Consider the following 15,956-nt stretch of genomic DNA (forward strand, 5'->3'; position numbering starts at 1 on the left):
GCTGGATTGTTATGAAGTGGGGAGTGTATGAACATTTCTTGGAAAAGAAAACATTTTGATTAGTGGCTCTGCACCCTCTTTCCAAAAATACAGGTGCAAGGAATTGAGCCTATAATAGACTCTCCTGCAACAGGGCAGTGTTGTCTCTACTCTCCCGCCCTGGAACACCCCAACCTTGCCAGTGAAGAAAGCAGGCAAATTTGACTTGGAGGGAGACCAAGTTTATGGATTCATGCAGGACCTGGGGGCAATAAGGTCTTTTGTGACACCTTAGTAGCTGCGGTCCCCAACACTGCTGATACATCATTCCTGATGAAGCAGCCTGGTTTACAGAAATAGACCTCTCCAGCTTTTTTTTCAATCCCACTGAACCCTGATTCACAATTTTTCTTTTCTGCGTTTATGTTTAGAGGGAGACAGTTAACCCAGATTCACATACCGCAACATACTGTGAATCTCCCTCAATGCTTTCCCAAGTCCTTAAAGCCGATCTAGACTCTATAACCCTTACTCAAGGTTCCACGCTGGTGCAATATGTTGATGACCTTTTACTCTGTACTCGAACTAAGCAGGGAGCTCTTCTGGATTCCCCCGTCCTCCGGCCGGCACCAGCTGGACGAGGCCATGAAGCCCGTAGATCTAAACTCCAATGAGTGCCAACAACTGTTCTCTGCTTAGGACGTGAGAAGCTCACCCCAAAATGCCTTCAGTCAGTTCTGTCCAACCCTCTCCCCAAAACGAAAAAACAGTTCCAGAAATTTTTAGGGGTCACCAGCTACTGCCACCAGTGGATTCCTAATTTTGCAGTTTTTACCAAACCTTTGCTTGCTGTTCTCTCTGATGTCACCTTAGAGTCTATTTCCTGGATTCCAGAGGCATGAGTCTCCTTTGAAGCCTTCAAATTAGCTCCGTCCACACCCCGTGGCTCTTGGCGTAACTTAATTTTGACAAGCCCTTTCACTTACATTGCCATGACAATAATGGCATTGCTGTGGGCATTCTAGAACAAACTGCAGCCTCTCTGACATGGCCTATTAGCGTATTTCTCATGCCAACTAGACCCTGTGGTATCACATATGTTCCTATGCTATGTGCAGTGGCTGAAGCTGCCACCTTGATTGACAAAGCCAAGGACCCCCCACCACGTGTGTGTTCCCCGTGCGGGCCTTGCTCTCTTGCAAGTTCGTAGGACACAGCGCCTCTCTACACGGCCTCAGACCACTTACGAACAGCCTCATTTCACTAACCCTTCCATCAGCTTCCATCACGGTAACCTTTACATCCGGCTGCCTTACTCCGTCTCCTGACGCTGGAGAGCCCCACTCTATTCCCCACGACAACCACAGACACGGTCTCAACGCCGCTAGCGGACCTCTCAGACATCCCTCCGGACAATCCAGACGTACTTCTGTTCTGTGATAAACAAAATCTCCAAGGAAGCATAATAATTGGTTGTGCTATAATTTCCCCGCATGAATCACTGGAGGCTCATTCCTTACTCACCTACAGCCCAAGTGGCTGAGCCCCCAGCTCTTACTAGAGCCTGCACGTTGGCAGAAAGGAAAACGGCTATTTACACAGACTCCAAGTTGGCGTTGCTGTTGGCGAAATTTGGAAATCCCGGGGATTAACTTCTGCGGGCCCTCCCACTGCTCGCGGGCATCTCGTGGCCGACCTACCACAAGCTATTCGCCCCCTTCTGAAACTGCCATGGTGCCCGCTCAGCCCTACCAGGAAAACGCGCAGAGCTGCTAAGTATGCAGCCCCGAATGGACCTCCTCGTCCTTTCTCCACCCAATTTCTGACTCTGCCTTCATCTGTGAGTGATATTATTCATTATGAGGCAAATGCCCCACAATCTGAGAAAGACACTCGGGCCCCAAAGGGCGCCAAACAATTATCTGATGGATTCCACCCCGGGCCAGAGGACTCCCTGGCCCCTTTCCTTGTAACCCTTTGCCTTGTACTTATCTCCCGCCCAAAAGGACATACATGCAAACAGGGGTAGTTAAGAAACTAAAAGACAATCGGTTTTGCCCTGGCATCCACAAAATTTCTGGCCAAATTATTTCCCAGTATGCCACTTGCAAATGTCACCAGATTTCTGGAAGAAATCAGTTTACCCTTTTTTGATCTACACTGTCCTTTTTGACATATCAAATGGATTTTATAGATTTGTCCTCTGCATTGGGCTGTTCTCATTGTTTGATTGTTGTCTGCAGGTGTAGCGGATAAATGGAATGCTATCCAACTGGATGTCCTGATGCCACCACAATGGTCAAGAATTTAATACCTGGGCAGCCCCGGTGGCTTAACGGTTTAGCACCGCCTTCAGCTCAGGGCGTGATCCTGGAGACCCAGGATCGAGTCCCATGTCGGGCTCCCTACATGGAGCCTGCTTCTCCCTCTGCCTGTGTTTCTGCCTCTCTCTCTCTCTCTCTCTCTCTCTCTCTCTGTCTCTAATAAATAAATAAAATGTTTTTTAAAAAAGAATTTAATACCTGAGATCTTTCCTTGTTTTAGCATTCCTTTTTGGACTGAGTCAGACGAAGGAATACACTTTAGCAGAGATAAATCACTTAATTATAAAAATTGGGGGGTACTCATTAAAATTCCATACCCTAAAAAAAATAAATAAAATAAAATAAAATAAAATTCCGTACCCTATGTCAGCCTCAGTTATCAGGTCAAATGAAACTTAAAAATCTAGACATAAAAAGGAATTTAGGAAATATCTGTCAAGAAACCAGTCTTAAATGGCCAGAACCATTGTCCTTGGCCCTTATTAAAATCTGGGAATCTTCAAATAGGAGATATGACTTGACTTCTTCTGAAACAATGTTTGATGGTCCAATGCCCATGGGCATCTCTAAACTTTTCATTTGGGGATTGAGTGAACAATCAGATTCTGTAGGTAATCATGTACAAGACTAGCTGGTACGCTTGCAGCATACCAGTAAGAGGCAAAAGAGGCCTGGCTTCCACCACCTGATGAGGCTCGTCACCCCTTCCCCTAGGGACCGGGTGCACATGAAGATCTTTAGAAGAAAACAGACTTTCACCTCGCTAGGAAGGACCCTCTGAGGCACTACTGACCGCTTACACTACCATCAGAATAAAAGAAAAATCCTCCTGGATTCGTGCGAGCTGCACCAACATAGACCTAGATTATCCCCCTCAAGGCAACTGGGAGACAACTCTTACAGGGGACCTGAAAATAAGGATTTCCAGGGCCGAGTCCCAGGCCCCAGAAGCAGATCACATCACCATGGAGACAGTTTTTCCTAAGAGCACGGATCAAGAAACTTCTCCTTCATCTACCCTTCTCATCTTACAGACTCCATGATATTAAAAACAAAAAAAGAAACTTCCTTTTGAATACTTTTTCACATTTTAAGTCACTTAACAGAAGGCTGACTGGGGAGTACTGGTCTCCATCCATCTACCTTCCTCTGTCAGCCTATGAGATCTTTTCCAGCCTGCGCCTTGATCTTACTGACCTTCTCTTTTTCAGCAGGCCAGGCACAAACCAAATACTCCTTTATGCCAGTTTACCAAAGCTGGCCACGTTAACTACGCAGTCCGATTGTCGGCTATGTCAACATTCAGATAATGCAAAGAACCGGACCCGATCTTCGTTGCTGCCCGTGTGAATACCTGGGGTACGGAGCATGGAAGACAGATGGGCCACAGGTATGGAATCCATGACCAGGAGAATGTCACATAGCCTTCTCCCTGAAGAGTTATTTGGGCACCAGAAAACCTCTACAAAAGCTCAAGGACTAGCCCTTGTCAGAGTAAAAACAATAGCTGAAAATGATTCCCTTTGCTCTGAAGACAGACATGCCACCGGACTTCTCCTGGGAGACAAGCCAGGACTGTACTGCAACCAGACCCCATGGCTTGATGCTGACAATGGCATCTTCAAACTTAGCAAGGAGATTAAAAATAACTAGCACAGACATTTGCCAAATCGCCAAATGTTTCTGCAGATCAGCGTTGTATGACGTGGGATATCACAACTGCCCCCCTCATTAGATTGCCCAATACCACAGACTATATTTGGGGGGATCAAAAGTCGGGACTTACTTGGCAGGGTGACAACACTAAGCCTTCTTGCTGCCAGAACCAACCATAGGCCTCCTATATCAGCTATTTCTCAACCTGTTCTGTTCTCAGAGACTGACAGGACCACATGACAAATAGAGATAGATTGGTTGTTAACATTATCAGTGGCAAAGGTCATGGAACCTTCCAGACTTTGAAAGCTACAGGTCCTAATCTAACCTTGCCTATAAACCACGCTGGTCTTTTTTAAATTTCATGTGGCAAAGTACATAAAGTATTCCCACCTAAATGGTCAGGATGATGTGGACCTGGATGCCTGGCTCCTTCTCTCACTAAGCACTCCACCCTAAATGCCAGCTGAATTGCAAACTTGGGCTCCTTTGCTCAGAAAATTATGCCACATAAATATGCCCATCGAGGAATCAAGAAAACCCGCTGGGATGTCACGATTTCAAGTTCTATTCTGCATTAAAAGTCTTATTCCCAAATTTTAGAGATTACAGATTAGAAAAGGCAATCCTAAATCTCTCTCTGGTTGATGGAACAAGAGTTCAATACCACCGTGCAAACTTTGACGATACTCTAGTCAGGGGTTAATAGCTTAGCCTCCTATGGTTCTCCAAAATCATCATGCCCTAGATTCACTGGCTGCACAGCAAGGAGAAGCCTGTGCAATAATCAGTGAAAAATGTTGCATCTGTGTAAACCAAACAAGCCAAGTAATATGTGACTTAAATCTGTTACAAGGAAGAGTGAATATTTTTCACCAGGTAAAGGAAGCGTAGACATTATATTGGGCTGATCTGTTTCCAGAGCGGGGGACTGGTCTAGTGGGAGGCGCAGAAATGTGCTCTGGTTGGTTCTTTCCTGCTGGTTCGTCCTCATTCTGATCTATGTTATTTTCTCTCTTTGTAGATCTCTTTAACACCCATTTAGTAACTCAATTTCTCCCTCCCAGTCACCAGCTCAGCTTTTGGTATGTGAGCTTCCAGGGCAGTTTCAGAGTTGGGAACCGTAAGGCCCCAGGCAGGCCACCCCAAAATGCACCACCATAGCATATTGATTATCTTGAATTGAAGCTCTTTGGAAAACAATCAGTGGCACAAAGACACTCACTCTCCGTCCCCTAGAGAGCAGGACATCAATCTCCCACAGGAAAAAACACCCTTTCTGTACTAAGAGGCAAAAAGACAATCCTTCTCACTAGAATTAGGGACTTTAAAGCCGAGAAAGCTATAGGAACAAACCATGCTGGGTTGTTCTTTTTTTTTTTTTTTTTTTTTCCTAATTTAGGGCCTTGGCCTAAATTTGCTTAGAATTCCTTGCTAATTAAAGCTCCCAAACACCTGTTTTCTTTATCCTGCCAATTCCTCACCAAGTTACCATCTCTTTGTCTAAAATGTATAAAAACAGCCTGCCTTGGTCATTGGGTCTCAATTTCATTATGGGCCTCTATGCACGTGTAACAAAATTTGATTTTCTCTCCTGTTAATCTGTCTCATATCAGTTTAATTCCTAAAGCAGCTAGAAGAACCCAAGGGTAATAAGGAGATTCCTTCCTCCCCTGCACCACCTTCTCCCTGCAGCCTCACATGGTCTCTCCCCAGGATGCTTATATCCCTGGGGTCTCCTTGTGTGTCCAAATTTTCTCATTTTATAACACAAGTCAGACTGGATTAGGACCACCCTCACTGCCTCATTTTAAAGGTCCCATCTCCAAATATAATTGTGTTGCATGGTACTGGAATTAGGGCTCCAATATATGAGTTTAGGGGAAACACAGTTCAGCCCATAGCAAACTGTGCTTTTCCAAAATGTCAAGGTCATGAAAGTCAAAGAAAGGTAGAAGAGCAGAGTGTAGGAGCAAAAGAGGCATGACAACTAAGCTCCACGTGTTCCCTTGGCGGGGTTCCCAGGCTAGAAAAAAAAAATATTTTTTTCTTTTGTTATAAAGGATTTTAGTGACACAGTTGGCAAAATCTGAATAAGGCCTATAGATTATTACATGACAGTCTTGTATCAATATCAACTTCTTGATTTTGAAAAAAAAAAAAGAAAAGCACCATAGGGGCATGTAGGTGACTCAGTTGGTTAAGCCTCGGCCTTTGGCTCAGGTCATGATCTCAAGGTCCTGGGGGTCAGCCCCGCACTGCTCTCCCTTTCCCTCTTGCCCCTCCTCCCCACTCATGCTCTCTCACTCTCTCTCTCTCAAATAAATAAATAAAATATTTCTTAAAAATACTGCAGTTATGTGGTAGAAGTTCTTATTTTTAAAAAGTGTACACGAAGTGTTTGGGACTATCAAGTAATTGGGCCTGTGACATAATTTCAGGAAAAAAAAGTACAAAGAGATGATGGATGGATGGATGGATGGAAGCAACTATAAAACATTAACACATGAGTGAAGAGTACACAGGAATTCTTAGTCCTGTTTTTAACAACTTTAAAGTAAGTCTTTTCAGACCTACAGTTCACAAACTTTCAAACCCTGAGCTGTGAAAACCTAAACAGTGGGTTCCCACGCAGGGGCAGTATGTTGGGGGAAGGACAGGAGAGGAAGGACACCTCTCCAGCATCAGGGGGCCCAGCCGGGTAAATAATACGACCCTCATTTTCAACCTGAGGACCTGGAGGCACAGAGGGCTTAACAACCCAGCCTGGAGTCACTCGAGCTCTGTGAGGGCAGCGCCCACTGCCAGGAGCCGCTCCCGGGCAGCGCAGCCTCCCTCACCTGCAGCAGCAGCCTTGGAGAAGGGCCAGAGTGGGGACGGGCGGGGGGCGGGGGTCACAGCTGGATTTCCAAACCTGTGGTTTTCCCTGTGTCCCAAACCTCAGGATTAGCCTCAGCCCCTTCCGGTCCTGCAGACGTTCGGCGCACAAGTAGGACGAAATAAAGAGCCAACGTGATCCGAACAAAGTGTTTTTATAAACTCATGGAAAAAGCCCTTATCAGAAAAGGTTTAGGCGGGAGGCGGGCGTGGGGGTTGTGACAGATGCCTGGTCACTTCTGCAGGCTCCTGGCAAGCAGTGATCATTAGCAGATTTTGTTCTGGGAAGGCTCAGTGTCAGCTGCACATTATGGGATTTTATGGGATTTACACACAGAACTTTCCTACAAAGCAAGGTATTATAGGACGGATTAGGCAGTTCCAAGAGGCAAAGGCTCTGGCTCCCCGTCTTATTTGTTAGCAGATTTTTTTGAAGAGGCCCATGGTCAGGGGCTCTGTGGCCTCACACCAGAACTCCCGTACCCTGCTGGCTCTAAAACGATATACTTGTACAAAAAGATCATCGAGTGGATTTTTCTTAACAGAAGCCCATTATAGACCGTTAGGAATATGTAGAAAGACCTAAAAAGGAGATGAAAACCACACGCGCCTACTATCATCCAGGGACAGCCACTGTTGATGTCTTGATGTGCTCCTATCTTATTTCTGTGTGTGTGTGCACATGTGTGTGTGCGCGTGTGTGTGCACGCCGAGAGAGACAGGGAAAGACACAGTCCAGAGCCAGGAGAGAGGGAAACAGAATATAAAACCGAGTTAAGGGATCCCTGGGTGGCGCAACGGTTTGGCGCCTGCCTTTGGCCCAGGGCGCGATCCCAGAGACCCGGGATCGAGTCCCACATAGGGCTCCCGGTGCATGGAGCCTGCTTCTCCCTCTGCCTGTGTCTCTGCCTCTCTCTCTCTCTCTGTGACTATCATAAATAAATAAAAAATTTTAAAAATTAAAAAAAATAAACAAATAAAACCGAGTTAAATTTGAATTCCATACCTGCCACTCATTGGCTCCATGACTTGACCAAGCTGCTTGACCTTCCTTTCCATAGACTTCAACGAGGAATATGGATCCTTCTCCAAAGGAGCCATTTTGATGAAAAGGGATTAAATTCAATGAAAGTGAGGCATTTAGAATACTGCCCGCCCGGCACACGGTAAATCCCGACCAAATGGTGACTAAATAAATACGAATATGTACTTTCAGCTTTTTCTTTCCAAACATGGGATCATGCTGGTGAGATAAATGTGTATCCTAACACTTTGAGGGTTTTACTGCCCTAACTGTGGGAAAACGAACTTCTCTTCCCAGGGAGATTAAAAATAAAAAAGTATAAAATTCCCAATTATGCCCTGCTCCTTAGGCGAACTGTAACACGTAGTGTGTTGTCAATATTGAGCGTCTGATTTGCGGGGGAGGGTGTCGTTCTTTTCCTTCAAAACTGACCTCCCAGCATAAGCTCAACAAGCACCTGACTGAGGCTTCAGAGTCACAAAGTCCAGGAGATCAGATTTTTCCATGTGTTTTAGCGACACCACCCAAAACTGCACAACTTGGACTAGTTGCTCCCCGTATGTGGGCCTCGGCTTCTTCATTTGTTGAATGGGGACAGAGCCCCAGCAGCCGGTGGCCGTGATGGTTCAGGAAGATAATCCACATGAAGCACAGGACCTGGCGTCTAATAGGTGCTCAGGAAAATGTAAAATAATAATGATTATTATTAAGTTTCCTATATTTAAGACACATAATCTTCATATCATGAATATACATGCTTCAATTTGTCTATTTCTCTACTCGTATTTTATTTTATTTTACTTTATTTTTTTCTAAGATTTTATTTGTTTATTCATGAGAGACACAGAGAGAGAGAGAGAGAGGCGGAGACACAGGCAGAGGGTGAAGCAGGCTCTGTGTGGGGAGCCCGATGCGGGACTCGATCCCAGGACCCCGGGGTCACGCCCTGAACTGAAGGCAGACATTCCACCACTGAGCCACCCAGGCGTCCCCCATCTACTCGTATTTTATAAGTTGGTTAGGGCAACATGCAAAAAGACACTGAAGTAATTGCCCAAACAGGGGCTTTTCGAGGAACAGAACCAGAGCTGGTAGGAGGGAGCCCGGCGTCCCCACTCACTGAGCGACAGCAGGCGGGGGGCCACAAAGGAAACAGGAGTCTGGAATACCTGGGATGCACATGCAGAGCCAAGGGGACCGGGAGACTGGGCTCTCTTGGTCATCATAATAAACAACACTCTCATAATAGATGGCAGCGATGCCACAAATCTTAGGGGAGGCCCATTGTTGAGCGGCAACAAAGGGGAGGCACTGGGATGGCAAGCCAGGCCCCAAGAGGCCTACCTCCTGCTTGAGAACTTACAAGTGGCAATATTTGGGGGTCTCAGGGTCCCCATCTGTTAGAACTAAATGAGATATTGCATTTGAGCATCTACAGATAGCACCCGGGGGGCGGTGAGCATTCAATAAACGTTCACTAGTTGTGGGGCCTTAAATCCACCCTAGACTCTCGCGTCTTACTGCTTTTTTCTTATTTTTTTTAACTTCTCAATACATTCAGTGTCCCTGCCGCCTGCCTCCGGGTGGGTCCCACAATCCTAAATCAGGGCGCGGAGTACTGGTGGGAGGGTGGCCCTGGGGTTGGCATGATCCTGGTCATGCCACCTCTTAGAGTGGACGTCAATGTGGGCCAGGCCCTGCGATCCATTTCCAGAGAAAGGGCAAGAAAACAGAGCCTGCTCTTCGGAGGTTCGCACTTCGTGTATTTCTTAGGTCTTGATGGTGGTCGTGGTCGTCTAGGGCAGAAACGGGCAAACGACGGTCCACAAGGCAAGCCCGGCCCAAGCCTCTTTGTGTACGGTCTGCAGGTCGAAGGATGGTTCTTAGGTTTTTTGAGTGTTTGGAAAGTAATCAAGGCAAGAATGATATTTCGCGATCTGTGAATTCTATGAAATTCACATTTCCGTGTCCATAAATAAAGTTTGGTTGGCGCACATCCACGGTCATTCGAGAAGCTCATCTTTAGGGCTTTACGTGTCGTCTGTTCACATACCGTCTGTCGCTACCACAGCAGAGTCCAGTTGTTGCAGCAGAGGCCGTCTCTACCGGAAAGGGCTGCGGCCTCCTGGCCCAGGGTAAGGGTGGGGCACCCCTGTGGCCCCAGCTCCAGGCCCGTCCTAGTGCCAGGGAAGGCTTCTTACACCCTGCCGCTCAGATACACCCCTTACCCCCCCATGGTGACCCTGTCACCCAGGCTCTCCCTCTGCCCACCCCACCCCCGACAGTGAGGTCCTTAAGGACGTGTTGCCAGGGCAAAGGAAAAGAACACCCACTGAGCATCTTCTCTCTGCCGGGTACCAAGCCCCCAAAGACGTCCTCTCTGTAGGTGGTCACAGTTCCGTGTTGGGGACAGGAACACAGAGGCTCAGAAAGGCAAACGGCCCGCCCCGCTCACACAGCGACTAAGCAGGCAGGGCTCGGATCCGAGGTCAGGATCATGCCAACCCCAGGGCCACCCTCCCACCAGTACTCTGCACCCTGATTTAGGATTGTGGGACCCACCCGGAGGCAGGCGGCAGGTGACAGCCACTGGGTGCCCTCCTGGCCTCCACCCAGGATTTCTCGGGTTCACCCCCACCCCAGCCGCCCTGCCCGCCCATCTGTGTTCCTGCCACATCCCCGGCCTCAGCGGTGGTCCGTGTTCCCACCCAGCCCCGGCAGCCAGAGGAAACCCAGTGGCCCCAGCACCCACGTCCACTCACACGGAGCCCAAGGAACCCCCCGGGGAAACCTGCCAGTGCCAGCAGACCCTGGCCAGAGAGGAAGGACGGGCAGGTGTCGTTCCGTGGGAACACTCCCCTGGCCAAGGGGGCTGTTTTCCATGCACAAGAGAAGCCCTTCTATCTGCTTTGGGTTTGGGGTTTTGGTTTTATGTACGCACCCAGTCCTCACCAAGGGGAAGGGGCCCACCTGGTAGATGCTCTATGGGGGCGGTGGTTACTGGGTTTCTGAAGTCTCCAGCCTTGGCAGACCAAGTGTCCCCTCCCCACGGGGGTTTTCCATTGTCCCAAGCCCGTTTCCCCCTCTGTCCCTTTCCGCTGCCCACCCCCCTGCCCACCCCATCTTCTGCGGCTCCTCGGGCGCCAGCCCTGCAGGGTACCGGCCCTCCAGGCCGCCCACCCTGAGCTCCAGGAACCGGCCTCCACTGCACCTCGAGGTTCTCCAAATCCAGCCCCTCCCTCCCCACCGACAGCTTGTCCCGCTCAGGGCAAAGTCGCCCCTGGTCACACGAGGCTGTGCATGTGTGTGCGTGTGCCCGTGCGTGTCAGCCCCCAAGTGATCACCGTTAAAATCCTGCTCAACCGCAGGGCCCCTCGGAGGAGGGAAGGCACCTCCCGGGAGGTCCCCGAGCTGGTGTCGCTGCCCAGCCGCCTCTGGCCTGACGCCTGCAGCCTCCCCACGCAGCCTCCCCCCCCCCCCCCCCCCCCCCGCCCCGCTCTGGTCCCCGCAGCCACCGCCGGTCGGTCCCTGCAGGTCCTCAGGACCACGCCCCAGGGGCATCTCACCTCTGCTCCTGTCACACTGGACATGAAACCCCCAGTTTTCCTCGTGGCCCCCAGAACCCAACCTCACGCCTCTCGAGCTTCGATGTGCATGTAAAGCACCTGGGGGTCACATTCTAGAAACTTCAAGAGGCCAGGGCAGGGCTTGGGCGATGCTGACACCGCTGGTCCAAGGCCACACTGAGCCGCAGACCCCAGGGGAGCTAGCCCCACCCCTTCCCCCCCTCCTCCCCACCCGCCCCTTCTGGCTCCTCCTGCACACCCAGCACCATCCTGCCTGGGGACTCCCAGTTCCTCCCCTGTGCTCCCTCACCCAGATTTCTGTGGTCTCGCTTCCCCCTCCATTCAGGTCTCTGCCCCACGGTCGCCTCAGAGGGGCCTTCCCGGGCCACCCCCTCAGGCAGCTGTTCAACCACTGCCATCACTCAGCCCCTGCCCGCCCTCATCCCTCGGTCCCCCTCCCTGCCCGTCTCCTTCCTGGTGCTCTTCGCCTCCCGACCAGGCGGTGATGCCCGCCCCGTGATGGCAGGGACCTTGCTGTCCTCGCTGCTGTCTCTCCAACATCTAGAACGGGGCTTGGCACATAGTAACCGCTCAATAAACAGCTGGTGGATGGATGAATGAATGAATGAATGAATGAATATCATTTGCAATCTTCCCCCTCTGCTCCTAAGGCTTGGCATTAGTGACTCAGTTTGGGATGGGGGAGAGCGGGCCCCACGTCATGGCAAAGCGCGCACCTTAACAAGGATGGATTCCGACACGGTGACAGCAGAGCATCCAGCCCCTGGGGGCCCAGGGCCACCACGGGGGTCGCCCTGAGAAGCTCCCTGACACTGTGACTGTCAGATGTGGGACGGGTCACAGCACAGTGTGAGTGTGCTGGGAGCGAGGACACTGGGGGCAAGTGAGGGGACCTCCCAGGCCAGCGCCGGGGGAGGCGAGGACACCGGGGACCCAGGGAACAGCCAGGAGGAGTTTCCTGGGGAGAAAACAAAAACAAAAAACAAAAAACAAAAAAGAACAGGAGCTAAAGGAAAGATCACAAGACGAATAGGAGTTTCCTTGGCCCGCGGGGAAGGGTCCCAGGGCACGTGCGGCGGGGGGTGCGGATGGACGGCAGGGGAAGCGTCCGGTCTGGAGAGCTGCTCCAGAAGTCCTGCTCCAGGGAGAGCGGGATCCCCGCAAACCCTGAGCCCCGTAGCCTGCGGGGGAGCCCCCCTGACTCCTTAGCAGGGACGGAGGGGCCTGATAGGCAGGGGCCACCCGGCCACAGACACGAGAGCGCTCGCTGCGCCCCTGGCCCCAGATCTTGTAGTGTCGCATCCTGATCCACTCTTTGCAGGCCTCGGGTCAGGGGCAGCCAGGTGGGGGACCCCCCGCGGCAGGGGGTCTGGAGAGCAAACCAGAGTGAGCACCCCCGAGGGAGGCCCGAGCCTGTCCTCCCCAAGCGCAGGGAGCGGGAGGGCTTGCCCAGGGGCGGCCAGCAAGGGAACCTTCCAGCAGGCACCGCAGACAGGCAGCCCGGGCGGTTCTCAGACGCTGGGTGCCCAGCAACCCCCTGCCCGGCCTCTATGCACCCCCGTCCTGTATGCAGCCCAGAATCTGTATTTTCACAAGCGCCCCCAGGTGATCCTACGCGTTCTCCGCGGGGCGGCCCCAGATAAAGGAGACAGACCAGGGCTCGGGTCCCATCTCCATCTCAGCCGGGTGGTCTTGGGTGACTTTCTTAACTTCATAAATAAAAGGCAAGGTTTGATGCCCGTTTATCTTTCCAGTCTCAGCCACATGCCATGAACGTTCGTGGGCTTGGCACTGGGGCCGAAATAGTAGGTAAAGACTAGGGGACCCAGAGGGGGATGGAGACAGTTACAGGCCGGTGGCCTATCCAAGGCCTGCTAGTCTCAGGGGAGGCTCTTCTGGGGGCCCCCCTAACCCTGGTGCCCCCCCACCCCCCTCCGGCTCCGGGCTGGAAGGCAGCTCCAGAACTGCCCTGCTGGGTCCTCGCACCTCCCAGGCCCGCCCCGCGCCAGGAGATCTGAGTCATGGAAAAAGTTAGTTCTCCAGGCTACAGCTCACCCCCACTCCATCAAACCCACAAAGGCTCCTTTCACGGTTTTTTTTTGGTTGGGGGGAGGGGGTGCGGCTGGCTGTGGGGCCCTCTCCCTGCACTGGGATGTGAAATTTCAAACTTGGGCCTGGAGTTAAGTCCCCCACCCCTTGCCCCCAAGGAAGCTTAGGGTGGAGAGGTAGGGAGAGCAAAAGACTAGTCGGGAGGCAGGAGGGGCATCCTGTCCCATGCGGTTCCCACTAAAGCCAAGCCACTGGGACCCTCTGGACACCCTGCAGCGCAGCGCCCCCTCAACCTCGTCTTTTTGGGACCTGTCTGTGGGGGGTCCGCCCAGGAGGCGGCAAACAGCACCCCTCTGGGCAGCTGATGAAGCAGCCTGAAGCCCACAGGGATGGCAGGCCCACAAAACCCACATCCTGAAGGTAAACCGAGTAGGAAAAAGGTGTCTGCTTCCCAGCCAGAGCCATCCCCACCCCTGTCAGGGCTGCCTGACTTATTTCTTTTTATTCTGCTTTCCCCCCAAAGCTGCTGGCTGGGAGAGGGAGGGCCCCCCCTTGTGGCCTCCCGTGAGTCACCTGGATATGCTGTGCCTCTGTTTCCTCCTGTGTTAAATGGGTGTGATGGCACCCACCTCTGCAGGCAGAGTCATTTCCTTTATTTATTCTTAAAAGATTTTAATTTATTCATTAGACAGAGAAAGGGAGAGAGAGAGCGCACAAGCAGGATGAGTGACAGGGGGAGGGAGAGGAGCGGGGAGTCCTCTCCCAGAGGTCCCCAGAACCCGGATCAGGACCTGAGCTGAAGGCAGACGCGCAACCACCCACCCGGCCTGCCAGGTGCCCCTCTTTTATTTTTATTTTTTTAAGATTTTATTTATTTATTTGAGAGAGAGAGAGAGAGAGAGAGAGAGAACACAAGCACGAGGGAAGGGATAGAGGCAGAGGGAGAGGCAGGCTCCCCACCCCCCAGCAGGGAGTCCGCCTCGGGACTCGATCCCCGAACCCCGAGATCATAACCTGAGCCAAAGGCAGACACTTACCCGACTGAGCCCCCCAGGCGCCCCCCAGGCGCCCCCCAGGCACCCCTAGCCGTCTCATTTCTTAAATCAGAATAATGTGTAACGCTACCCTGAAGGTTGAAGAGTGCACGCCCTCCCGCCTGCCCGCTGCCTGCCCTGCAACCCAAAGACACACGCAGGGGACACGTAAGCAGGACCCACGGGTCCCCCAGCGGCTCTGGCATCGGCACGAGGCGGGTAGCAGGTTGGGCACCAGGGGACACAGGCAAACGTGCCACTGTGCTTACGAGGGGCTTCATGCAAGTGCTGAGGTGGGGCTAGATGACCTTCTCGGCCCCGGGAGGCTTGGGGTGTTGCCCCCACACGGGAGAAAGGTCTGGAAGGGAAAGGAGAGCTGGTGAGCGAGCAGGACAGGCGAGGCAGCCGGAGCGGCCTGGAGGCGCAGTGTCCCGGGCAGGCCACTAGGCGGCTCCGAGGATAACAGATGACAGATGACAACAGGCTGCGGGCGTTCCCGCTCCAGGCTCCCCGGCTCCGGAGCAGGCCCGCGGACACCAGGCGCGGCTGGGACCCAGGGGCCGGGCTCTCTCAGGTTGGGGCTCTTCTCCATTTTTAGAGGCCTCCAAGGTGGGAGGGGACAGGCACCTTGACGGAGTCCTGCCTTTAGCCAGGGCCTGGGGGTGAGGATGGCATCGGCCTGCCCTCTGGTCCGCGTCTGGGGGGCTGAATGGAGACAGGAGGGAGCCCCCGTCCCACCTCTCTCCTGCGAGCGAGCAAGCGGGGTGCGGTGGGAGGGGAAATCGGGTCCGTCTTTGAATCCCTCCTTCCTGTCGCTTCTGGCTGGGGCGCCAGGGAAATGGAGACAGGAATGCCCCACTGCAAGGTCAGTGGGAGGCTTGGTCAGAACCTAAGCCCTCCACGAAGGAGGCCCGTCCTCCAACCCCACCCTGCCGGTGGCTCTCCAGATGCTGCGCCTCCCAACTCACCCGGAAGGGAGCCTCACCTGCAGAGCTCCTCCCCAGAGCTAGAGGCTTTGTGGCCGAGGTAATCCCCAGCCCCCCTCACCCCCAAGTCAGCTTCTCTGAAAGCCACGCTCTCCCCGATCCTCAGCAGAACTACCAGGTGGGGCCCCGAAGTGCCTGGTCCCCGCGCCCCGGGCCCACCCAGCCCTGCTGAATCAGACCGCCTGGGGGTGAGGCCCGAGCAAGCCTGGAGAGGGGGGGTGGGGGTGGGGGGACCTGCTGCCCCAGATCACAGAGGAGTTCCCTGCCCACCCTCCTCCTCCCTCCTCCTCCAGGCCCCGGACGGTCGGGGGCAGTGAGAGGCAAGTCCCATCAGCACTTTAAACCGAGGCTGCTTTTTTGTGACTCACCTCCCAGACTTCCTGCAACAGGCATCTCTAAATAGCAGGGTCCCACCCTCTGGCACAGCAGACGTTCTCCCC

At 52.6% G+C, this 15,956-nt stretch overlaps 1 long non-coding RNA gene across 1 annotated transcript; it reads right to left on the reverse strand.

Annotated features, from left to right (window-relative positions):
• Positions 1–7,016: 7,016 nt before the first annotated feature.
• On the reverse strand, positions 7,017–8,497 carry LOC121496754. Its single transcript, XR_005989333.1, has 3 exons — positions 8,318–8,497; positions 7,843–7,919; positions 7,017–7,180 (listed from the first exon to the last, which is right to left on the reverse strand). It is a non-coding gene; the product is annotated as an uncharacterized LOC121496754 (long non-coding RNA).
• Positions 8,498–15,956: the final 7,459 nt, after the last annotated feature.

The sequence above is a fragment of the Vulpes lagopus genome, chromosome 8, assembly GCF_018345385.1.
Source record: "Vulpes lagopus strain Blue_001 chromosome 8, ASM1834538v1, whole genome shotgun sequence".
Taxonomy (NCBI): domain Eukaryota; kingdom Metazoa; phylum Chordata; class Mammalia; order Carnivora; family Canidae; genus Vulpes; species Vulpes lagopus.